General features: G+C 39.6%; 1 non-coding gene across 1 annotated transcript; it reads left to right on the top strand.

Annotated features, from left to right (window-relative positions):
* TRNAI-UAU (transfer RNA isoleucine (anticodon UAU)) lies at positions 1-74 on the top strand. The gene has a single exon. It is a non-coding gene; the product is annotated as a tRNA-Ile (tRNA).
* The last annotated feature ends 9297 nt before the right edge of the window (positions 75-9371 follow it).

The following is a 9371-nucleotide window of genomic DNA, read 5'->3' as shown; positions in this document are numbered from 1 at the left end:
GGTCTTGTAGCTCAGTTGGTTAGAGCGTTGGTCTTATGAGCCGAAGGTCGCGAGTTCGAGCCTCGCTAAGACCAACTAAATAAATGATTTACTATATTTTTAACACATTTTGAAAATTAACCTACAATTAAAATTTGTGACAGTATGAGAAATAAATGTAGAAATATGTATTATCGTAGAAAAAATACATAATAAATAAAAATGATTATTTTCGCTTATTGTTTTCGTTATTTTATAAATCGTCGTGTGGTAATACTCTGTGAAATATTGAAGAACAAGAAAAACAGAGAAGTGAAGAATTGCCTTCATATTTCTTATTGAATAAAACACCAAATCATACGATACATATATACAACAATTAGTCAAACACAATCTTTGACTGATAACATATACTAAGTATAATTCACAATATAAGAATAATATCTTTGATATTTTGATATTATTCTTACACTCCCCCTCAAGTAGGAGCACTTGGTAAACCGAGTCCCAACTTGAACAATAGATGATCGTATGTTTCTCCTCCGAATGCCTTAGTGAAAAAATCTACTATTTGTTCTTTGTTGCGAATATGGAACGTACTAATTGTATTCGATATCAAATGTTGACGTACAAAGTGAAAATCTATCTCAATGTGTTTTGTTCGATCATGAAAAACCGGGTTCTTTGCTATATGTATAGCTGCTTGATTATCGCAATACAAGTGCATGGGTTTTGTACGAAAGACACCTAATGATGCAAGGAAAGCCTTCATCCAAATCAACTCGCTAGTTACTGCTCCCATGGCTCGATATTCCGCCTCAGCTGTTGATTTGGCCACATTCACTTGCTTTTTCGCCCTCCACGAAATGGGTGACCTTCCAATCGAAACAAAATACTCACTTAATGATCTTCTAGTTAAAGGGCAGCTAGCATAATCTGAATCGCAATACCCTTTAAGTTGCAAGTCCGAGTCCCTTCTAAAAGTAATCTCATTACTCGGATTTCGCTTCACGTAGCGCACAACTCTCAATGCTACTTCCCAATGTTCCTTTCTCGGTTCGTGCACAAACTGCGATAGTATATGAACCGCATACACAAGGTCTAGTCGGGTAATCGTTAGATAGACTAACCTCCCAACCAAACGACGATACTTCATGATATCCTTTAAAACATACCCCTTTGCCATCGCTAGATTATGCCGCTGCTGAATCGGTGTGTAAGCCGTCTTGCCCCCCTCCATTCCGGTATCCTCTATGATGCTCATTGCGTATTTCCGTTGGTTTAAGATCAACCCATTTGTGCCATGTGCTACTTCGATCCCCAAGAAGTACTTGAGTTGTCCCAAGTCCTTTATACCAAAACTCTTATCGAGGAATGTCTTAAAATTCGCACAAGCCTTATTGTTGTTGCTAACTACGATCATGTCATCCACATACACTAGAACTTCAATGAAAATCTTGTCTCAATTATAAGTGAACCATGAGTAGTCGGCTAATGATTGTATGAACCCGTAATTCTTCATTGATTCGGTCAATTTAGCAAACAAATTTCGAGAGGCTTGCTTCAATCCATAAATTGACTTCAACAATCGACACACTTTATTTTTTCCTTTCCTTTCGAACCCTTGCGGAATTCTCATGTACACTTCTTCATCGAGATCTCCATGTAAAATGTGTTATTTACGTCTAATTGCTCAATAAATCATCCCTTAACAACCGCGACAACAAGCATGCACCTTTACACTAGTCATCTTTGCCACCGGTGCATAGGTCTCGTGAAAGTCTATTCCTTCCACTTGTGTGAACCCTTGCGCAACTAATCTCGCCTTGTAACGTTCCACTGTTCCGTCTTCTTTGTGTTTGGTCTTATAAACCCACCTACATCCAATTGGTTTCTTCCCTTCCGGTAAGGTGACTATTTTTCAAGTCCCATTCTTCTCTAAAGCATAAATTTTTTTGCTCATCGCTTCTCTCCATTTTCGATTTTTCACCGCCTCATGATAAAAGTTAGGCTCTCGTTTTTCATCTATCTATGCTAAGAAGGTGTAACACCCCCATACTCCAAGTGCCTTACCAGGACCACTCAGGTATAAGGATACTACCATCTCGGTTGCCCGAGGCAATGAATATCATAAGACAATAAAGAAACGTATTTTAAAAGTAATTATAGTTTAAGTGATTACATGTTCAAAACCAAAACTGATAAAAGGAAATACAAGTTCTCAAAACTATCTACTATCAAAATACTATCAAGCGTCAGACACAGCGGAAGACTTCTAAACTGCAACTGGTGACTCATCCCAGCTATCCCGTACGCATCGTCTCATACCGCTCAATAATCGCCACCACCCCGAATGGATCACCACAGTTTTTAAAACATTTAAACGGGGTCAGTACTAATCACACAATTTATATGATCCAACAACACAACAAACAACATAGCTCAAACAGTCATACACACAATCACACCCACTTCAATCAATCTCCGTCACCGATCGTCCACCTGGACCAGCCGCCGCGTGGGGGACCGCAGCCGTTCCCACCTAAGCCCCGCTCATCATACCGAGCGATAACCCTGTCCCATTAATGTGCACATCCCGTTCCGTGGCGGGTTCCACGAAGGGCGAAACTAGGGCGTGAAGTCACTCCCGCAAGTGACCCCACTCAGCCGAGAACGCATCTCGAGAACCATCAACAGCAATCACAACCACAAACACAAGACAATCATCATATCAAACAACCAAATACAAAGACATTACCAATATCCCATTATGGGACTAATACCGAGTAGGAAATCCTACCCGGAAAGCATAATTATCGACGGTCTCTATTTTGTATCAAAAAGGCTCTTCTACAAAACCTCCTCCTATCATACAAACATACAAACACTACCGAATCACAATCTACACAAAAACCCCCAAATCCCTAAATTAGGGCTTAACCAAATTAAAGGAAAGACAATAAAAAGGGTACATAGATCTTACCCTCGACGCAAGGAACTCAACGGTATAAACAACGACAAGAACTGACCGTCTGAACTCCGGTAATTGCTAAGAATGCGATTAAGAAGATGAACTTGTTTGCTTTCTCTCTTAAACAGAAATTTAGGTTTTGTAAAAGTGATTTAGAGTAATGACGACGAAGCTTAAATACCTTAATCGCATAATTAACAAAACCCGAGAAAACTCCCCGTAAAACCGGACACTCGATCGAGTACCCAAGGTACTCGATCGAGTACCCCCTACTCGATCGAGTGCCCTGACTACTCGATCGAGTACCCAACAGTCGAAACTATTTTATTTCGCAACTTACCCTTACTCGACAGAGTAAGGCCTACTCGATAGAGTACCCCAAGACTTATAAATACGTAGTATTTACGGTCTTCCCTCCTAAAAGGAACTTCGTCCCCGAAGTTCAACCCATACTCTAAAAACAAACATACTAACTCGATCAAGACACAACAACGTGACTAAGAACTCAAAACGAAACTCCAACCCAAACATGAACTCGTAACGCCAACTCCACTAACTATTCCTACCTCCACAACATGGCTCACGATATCGTATCTACCACATATATATATCTCATACGACACTAACTCCATACATAACCAACTACATAAACATCAAACGGAATGTTACATTCTACCACCCTTAAAAGGAACTTCGTCCTCGAAGTTTACTCACACTCATAACCTCATCATCCAACTGTCAACACTATCGAAGTATTCTCGCATTCCTAACCTCGAACTACTATAAGCACGTCCATGACCTTTTAACACTATCAACCACAACATATACAAAACTATACCTTATGCTACACCAACACTCTACTTCCCAATATACTACCATATGTACAACCATCAAAATCTCTTTTATCGCATCCTACTCCTCTTAAGATAAATGTTACGTCCTCGTAACTCACTAATACTAAATCCTAGATATATCTTTCCCTTTTCTCATCACCACCGCATGTCAAAGATAATCACCTATAACCTAAACACTCGCCATGCACATATCCAAGGCTTTCTTACTTAAACATTTTTCATACCTCAACTCATACGGCACACCACCTAATCTATACCATAAAACGCGTGGCAAAAATACCATACTAACTCTCCATTCTTTCTGCAAAACAACATACCTCTCTATGTAAGGCACCTATCTCCCAAAAGCATAACTCACGATCTACACTCGTTACGTACACTCACACTAGATCCTCAAGTTCTTTCCTTCATTACCGCAAAACTCATACACAACTTAACATGACACTATTTCCTCCAACACCCTACACTCACTGCCTCAACAAAGGATTATGAACCACCTGCATCTATCAGGTCATTACCACACATGTTTTACGAATCACTTGCCATTACCATGTCCACTAAAGCCTTATCTAGAACAAGATCAAAATTATCAGAATAACCTCTCACAACGCGTCTCATCAACAGGATATCACTATACCATGACAACAACGAAAACATATACAACTCTATTTCATACCATACTCTACCCTGATTCTCAAACTTAAATCGGTAAAGAAAACATCAATAACAAAACAATCGTCTATCTCAGTACAAACCGAAACTCACAGGAGCAACATCAAACAAAACAACAATCTATGTATCACTGGTATGCACTTTCGAAAACTCGTATCATAATCATCCCGCCTACTCCACCACAACCGGTGACGGCATCACAACACCGCCACCAACAGCCACACCGCAGTGCGAAAATACCCGCATCACAACACTAAATATCGTGCCCGGATCACCACCCGAGGCACAACAACCACATCGATAGACATCACAATCGTATACAACTCCCATAAACACCGACTCGAATAACTTTTCGACAAGAAAAACTTACTCAAATCCACTTTACTAAATCATAACACAACATATTTTATGAATTAAACAGATAATAACCTCGTGAATATCATCCCCTTACCATATCACAGATTGACATGTATCATGAATACAGACAAGCATAACTAGTCATGCCAAATCAGTCAAATTATTACCCTTTTTAAACATCGTTCCATTACGTTCTCGTATCCAACATGTATTACGTAGAAAATTCGGATAACAACATTATAACTATCACACCATACCGCTTCTCGTGAGGTCACAACCTCACACAAACATTTATACACATCATAGACCCGTAATCACATCCAATCGGTGGGCCCCGATCACGTAAGTTACCACTCAACATAGGTTACCGCCGCCCGAGCTTAACTCATATGCCCCTCACAACATTTTCCCCTATTCGCACAACCATCACTTCTTGTCAAGTATAACCATACCATTACTATTCAACTATTAGCATCCGCCTCATCTAACCACATCTTATACCTTCTCACAACTATACACAACAATTAGGTCCCTACCAAATCAACCTCTTTTGAATTGCTACCTTTCTAATATACCATCACTCTTAACCCTTAGTCACAAACCATAACACCACCACTGTCCGGATATCAAACCTCTTTCACTCATCTCTAAACATCACGATTTCTTTCCTATCTTCGGTTAACATTCCAAATAACTATCATCAAATTCACCAACAAAATTTACATCAACATCATTCCCAATACTGTCTTATTTGTATTGTCATCCAACTCTCCACCAAATATCGCGTATCCTGTCAATACTCCACCAACTTATTACTCCCTTAATTCCTCGAAACTCATTATCAATCATATTGTCCTGAAACTTCTATATAATCATTAGCTAATATCCTCATGATAATATCATAAATCTCGACGATTCCTTACTTCTATATCACATAACTCTGGTCAACATTTTTCTCAGCTTACTTTTATCTTCTTTTCTCTTTACACTCAACAATAACAATTAATAGCTCAACTCCTTATTCCTTCTAGCTAACTCTTTAGTAATCCAGTTACCCTTTCGTTGCTCCAAAACTCAAATTCCATTATTTTCTACCGACATCATCTCACTCTTTCTTACCATGGATCTTCTCTTATTATGCTATCACTCACTCACACTTATCACTAATTTGTCCATAAAAATCAACGTTTAAAGTTCAAACAATTACATCTCCCTTTTTACATCTCTAGAAATCAAAATTCTTTTTATACCGTTAATTGCCCAAGGAAATCCCACAGTGGTTTCACCTCTTAATAAACCAAATCTCCCCAAACTCCCTCACTGTCTACAAATCCACCTCGCGACATGTCTCCACAAAGTTCACTATATACCCCTCTTCTCAACCCCTTTAAAACGAACTTTCACTATGTATATTCTTAACCCACATGACTCCTAACCATCCCCCTCCATGATTCTTTACACATCTCAAGCTGCCACCATTTGCGTCCCTCATTTCAATCTTTTCATTCTCACGTTCCATAAACTCACACCATCCCTTGCCCACATTCATTTACTTTTACATTACCCAACATACAAACATATCGCTCATCTCATCTCACAAAACATGCTCTATGTCTCAATAAACCATACCAATCTTCCTTTTCTTTTTCCACTATTTGTCACAACACATATAACTTATGTCCTCCCACCGAACTCCTACTCACCACAGGTGCCACTCACTTCACCATAAGATTGGGTAACTTACGTATCAAGACCAACATACATGTAAAACAATGCATAAAGAAGCAAAATAACATCTTTGAATTAAACATAATATGCAACGAAGTCAAAAGGGTAAGCATATGACCCAAAACAGGGGTCACTAGATCGAGTACAGGCCACTCGATCGAGTAAGGGACTTACTCGATCGAGTAGGTGAAGATCAGAAGCACGTAAAACAATTCACCAGGGCCACTCGATCGAGTAACTAACGTACTCGATCGAGTGCCCCCTTACTCGATCGAGTACCAAGGATACTCGATCGAGTACCCCAATTCTCAGCACTGTCCAGTTTTCGTAAAACAGTCATAACTCACTCATTTCTTGGTCGTTTTGGGCGTGTGACCTATCGTTAGAATCGTAAAAGGACAAGCTATCACCTCCAATTGGAATCACATCAAAATCATTTATGCATCTCAAGTTATAACAGTTTAAAGACAACTTTGCTGTAATTAGACGACATAACTATTTGATTTTTACTTCCAAACAGCTTAAACAACAACCAAGCAAACAAAACCAGTCCAAAACTCATAAAACCAGTATTCATAATCATATGTTACTATTTTCAAAAGCCAAGCAACAACATTCATCATGCACATAGCTTATCTAACTTGCCAATTATGACTTACCCACATGTTTTTATTCTATCACTTTTCGTAAACAAAATCACAAATACATGACATCAAGTCCCCTATTCACATGTTACTACCACGATGATTCATCTTTTTCCACTAATCCATCCATCATACCACATATTTACCCACCATATTCGTTCAACATATTCACTCAGCACATGTTCAATTCACACTCCCAACCTTCTGTACTTTTACTCAACACGACAACAACAACATGTATACTTACACATCGCTTTATATATATATAGACAAAACACTTTTCCCTTACATAATTATAACGTGCCAAATTACATGTATCAATCCTTATACTTTCATGCTTTACAATCAACCAACATACAATTCACGTCATCATCATCTTTCAATTCAGATCCCCCATCCTCCACATGCATGCATCCATCAATTCATACAACATACTACTACATAGATACACACAACACACATTAAGCACATAACGATCCCGACACATATCCCATGGTGACCGGTTCAAAATTGTAGGGCGAGTTCGCGACTTTAGGACGTCTCCCAAGTCTTTGCATTAGCTCCTACAACCTTTACCCGGGTTCATTTTAATTGACTCCCTAGATTCATTAGATTCATTGGTTACGAGTTTCGGGATCGTCGCTCCGATACCATTTGTAACACCCCATACTCCAAGTGCCTTACCAGGACCACTCAGGTATAAGGATACTACCATCTCGGTTGCCCGAGGCAATGAATATCATAAGACAATAAAGAAACGTATTTTAAAAGTAATTATAGTTTAAGTGATTACATGTTCAAAACCAAAACTGATAAAAGGAAATACAAGTTCTCAAAACTATCTACTATCAAAATACTATCAAGCGTCAGACACAGCGGAAGACTTCTAAACTGCAACTGGTGACTCATCCCAGCTATCCCGTACGCATCGTCTCATACCTGCTCAATAACTGCTCACCACCCCCGAATGGATCACCACAGTTTTTAAAACATTTAAACGGGGTCAGTACTAATCACACAATTTATATGATCCAACAACACAACAAACAACATAGCTCAAACAGTCATACACACAATCACACCCACTTCAATCAATCTCCGTCACCGACTGTCCACTGGACCAGCCCTGCCAGTGGGGGACCGCAGCCGTTCCCACCTAAGCCCCGCTCATCATACCGAGCGATAACCCTGTCCCATTAATGTGCACATCCCCTTCCGTGGCGGGTTCCACGAAGGGCGAAACTAGGGCGTGAAGTCACTCCCGCAAGTGACCCCACTCAGCCGAGAACGCATCTCGAGAACCATCAACAGCAATCACAACCACAAACACAGTACAATCATCATATCAAACAACCAAATACAGCACATTACCAATATCCCATTATGGGACTAATACTGAGTAGGAAATCCTACCTGGAAAGCATAATTATCGACGGTCTCTACACTGTTTTTTGTATCAAAAAGGCTCTTCTACAAAACCTCCTCCTATCATACAAACATACAAACACTACCGAATCACAATATACACAAAAACCCCCAAATCCCTAAATTAGGGCTTAACCAAATTAAAGGAAAGACAATAAAAAGGGTACATAGATCTTACCCTCGACGCAAGGAACTCAACGGTATAAACAACGACAAGAACTGACCGTCTGAACTCCGGTAATTGCTAAGAATGCGATTAAGAAGATGAACTTGTTTGCTTTCTCTCTTAAACAGAAATTTAGGTTTTGTAAAAGTGATTTAGAGTAATGACGACGAAGCTTAAATACCTTAATCGCATAATTAACAAAACCCGAGAAAACTCCCCGTAAAACCGGACACTCGATCGAGTACCCAAGGTACTCGATCGAGTACCCCCCTACTCGATCGAGTGCCCCAGCTACTCGATCGAGTACCCAACAGGTCAGAAACTATTTTATTTCGCAACTTACCCTTACTCGACAGAGTAAGGCCTACTCGATAGAGTACCCCAAGACTTATAAATACGGAGTATTACAGAAGGCTTTGTGAGTTTTCGAAAAACAATTGACATTAACATCATTGATTAATGGATAATGCATACCTGACCGCGAGGATTTTGCTTGTTCGTGGTGAGAATCGAAATTAGGAGTGATTATCCTTGTGGATTTGCAATAGTAATCCTTCTTCCATATTGGCTTGAAT

Source organism: Silene latifolia, chromosome 1, assembly GCF_048544455.1.
Source record: "Silene latifolia isolate original U9 population chromosome 1, ASM4854445v1, whole genome shotgun sequence".
Taxonomy (NCBI): Eukaryota; Viridiplantae; Streptophyta; class Magnoliopsida; order Caryophyllales; family Caryophyllaceae; genus Silene; species Silene latifolia.
This window is presented reverse-complemented; position numbering and strand designations above follow the sequence as displayed.